General features: G+C 33.6%; 1 long non-coding RNA gene across 1 annotated transcript; it reads right to left on the bottom strand.

Annotated features, from left to right (window-relative positions):
* Positions 1 to 1,217: 1,217 nt before the first annotated feature.
* On the bottom strand, positions 1,218 to 1,722 carry LOC116165123. Its single transcript, XR_004144079.1, has 3 exons — positions 1,596 to 1,722; positions 1,454 to 1,544; positions 1,218 to 1,403 (listed from the first exon to the last, which is right to left on the bottom strand). It is a non-coding gene; the product is annotated as an uncharacterized LOC116165123 (long non-coding RNA).
* Positions 1,723 to 2,938: the final 1,216 nt, after the last annotated feature.

The raw sequence follows: 2,938 nt of genomic DNA, 5'->3' as shown, positions 1-2,938 counted from the left end.
TTCTGAAAGGTTGTTTTTCGAAAAAATAAGTTATACACCAAATGAAAACGTTGATAATGGCTCTTAAAGAAATATTTAAAAAAATCGCGCACATTTGATAACTCCGTAAAAAAACAATTCTTAGTCGGTTTTTCACGAACTTTCTACGGATATAACTAGGTTACGGTTAGACGAATGAAGCTGATTTTTTCTATAGACTGATGATAGGTACTACTAATGACTTAACGGTGGTTCGTTTTTAAATTTGTTCTCTAATTATAAGATTATCTTATCATCTTAACATTATAAGATATCTTATAATTAGAGAAAAAATTTAAAAAAGAAACACTCTCATAGCCATTGGCTGTGCCCATCATTATAGTCTGTAAAAAAAATCAGCTTCATTTATCCGACAGTAACCTAGTTATAACCGTAGAAAGTTCGTGAAAAACCGACTAAGAATTGTTTTTTACGGAGTTATCAAATGTGCGCGATTTTTTAAAATATTTTTTTAAGAGCTATTATCAACGTTTTCATTTGGTGTATAAGTTATTTTCTCGAAAAACAACCTTTCAGAATTGGTACCACAAGAAGTACCCGCAGCGCCTTAAGTCGTATGACCTGAGGCGGCAGACGATCGATTTTAGCATACTCTGATAGGGCAAAATGGAACTCCATCGGTTAAAATTTTGATCATTCTCGTTCAGTGGATTTCGTGCTAGCTCCCCTACAATAAGTTCAAAATGTTCCAAGAAAAATATTTCGGAAACAAGGAGCTTACAAAACTTAGGAAAAGGTGCACAAATGTACCAAAACTATAACATAGGCATAAGTAGGATTCAAGTAAGATCAATCTTAATGAGTTTCTTCGAATTAAAGCGCACAAAATTTGTGCATATTCCATCAATCAGCACAAATTAAGCATAAACCAAAGCGCTAGAAAATGTGATCGAGTTAATGTTAAGTTGAACCCCAAAAAAATTTGAGGTTTTTCTGAAACAAAAAGTCCACAAATCTGGAACAAACAATTCGAGAAATTATTGAAATCGAAAAACTGACTTCTCTGAGCGAATCCTCCGATTTGAAAGATTGTTATTCAAAAAACCAGATGCGCCTTTGGAAACCATTACCTTTGATAAAGATCGATAGCTAGACGTCGTCTAGTATAAAAACAGGTGACTGTCAGAAATTGTATAGAATTAAATAACACATAATGTATTACAATTACATACCGCGTAAATGGAGTATTTGTAGCGCCCCACGTCGGATGCTCCAAGTTGGTGCAAAGTCCATCAAATCTCCTGTATTTTCCAGCCCGACATTCAACATTAGCGAGGTAAGGAGGACAAATTTCACTTATCAGTGTTCGTGATGTATCGATTAAGGGTAAACCCTTTTCGATATCTTCATAACTTAAACCGTACCTATAACTCAAATTAGTTTCTCATTTTTGATTGAGAATCGATGCACTTACGTCCTCGCAAGATTAATAGAAATGTCCAGAAGAACTTCTCCGACGGTTTTCACATGTTCCGGCTTCCACTCGCCAATTGGATTCGCAACCGCTGTAAGAGAATTTTATGGTCGTGTTGTTTAAACTATAATCAATCACTTACAAAATCTTTTCCTTGCTTCTAAATAGGCTTGATTGATGGCGTCGTAAGTAATGCATGATCGACCTTCACTGTATCCACTGAAAGAAATATTAACAAAATGAAACTATTTGGGATCCTTTAATTTTCTGTTAGATGGTACTATGTTCAAGTGGTTGCGAATTGCGATATGCATTTGCTACAATGTATTGGGGTCAACTTTGTCTCGGCAAGCAAATGGACAGGTAATATCAAATGTGCTCGTATAGGTACTCTTTGGTAATATTTAATCAGTCACCTACTCACAGAATAAATCAAGAATTCTTGAGCGGTTGCCTAATGTAGGTAATGAACTCGAGAATAAAGTCTTTAGTGACTATGGGTGACAAATGGTTAGTCATTTTGTGTGTGACCCCATTCAATTGTAAAAGCTAAGCAACCAATAGGTATGTACGTAAAATCAAATTAAATTATTGCATAACAATGGTATTTCTGTAAATTATGGTATATAAGAGGTAGGTATATGGACATACTCCACTTTATTATGGGCACAGAATGAATTCAGTCTGTAAGTCCGTCGATGCAACATAAATATTTAAAGAATGAAAGGTCAAATTTAGTCCGAATCTGTCGCACTTGCGCTAATGGTTCTTATCGCGCGCTCTTTAATAAAAATGAAAACACAGTAAAAGCTAAAGGAGATACAAACACAAGGTTTTCATTGCAAAATAAACCACCCATTGCAATTTGTAATTCCTAAAAAACGAAAATTGGGAAAACACGTTAAAACGTAATAAACGAACTACGAAGTGACCCTAATGAATAGACCATTGAATTTATAACCTTATATTACTTATAAATTCAATGATTCCACATTGAAACTTGAAACTTTGACATACAAACATTCATTTTCCCTATTTTATCTAATAACTATTACTTTAAATAATGTTAGAATGTTTTACACGGTGAAGTCAATTTTTTAAAATGGATACGCAGTGGGTATTTCAAAGCGCCCTATATGTCTTTCAAATGACTACAATCATTTGCTAATTTTCGGTTTAATAAAAGAAATTTTCTTCTTGATTTTGATTTTTTCTAGTAGGTTAGCATATCTGTTAATTAATAATTATTATTTCTTTGATTAACCTCGTGCAAATTGTCAGTAGCCGGTGTAATGGTGTAAAATCAAAAATTAAAAATATATAGGGTGTACCAATTAAATTTTAAAATGTATTTAAATTATTCAATTCGTTTTACTCATAATAATATGACCCATGAAAAACTAAAATCTTATCGCCAGTACCACCAGAGTTAGAGGAGCGAGTTTGATTTTACACACTGTGAGGAACATTTACATGTGCTCGTGG

The sequence above is a fragment of the Photinus pyralis genome, unplaced genomic scaffold (assembly GCF_008802855.1).
Source record: "Photinus pyralis isolate 1611_PpyrPB1 unplaced genomic scaffold, Ppyr1.3 Ppyr1.4_LG2, whole genome shotgun sequence".
Lineage (NCBI taxonomy): Eukaryota > Metazoa > Arthropoda > Insecta > Coleoptera > Lampyridae > Photinus > Photinus pyralis.
This window is presented reverse-complemented; position numbering and strand designations above follow the sequence as displayed.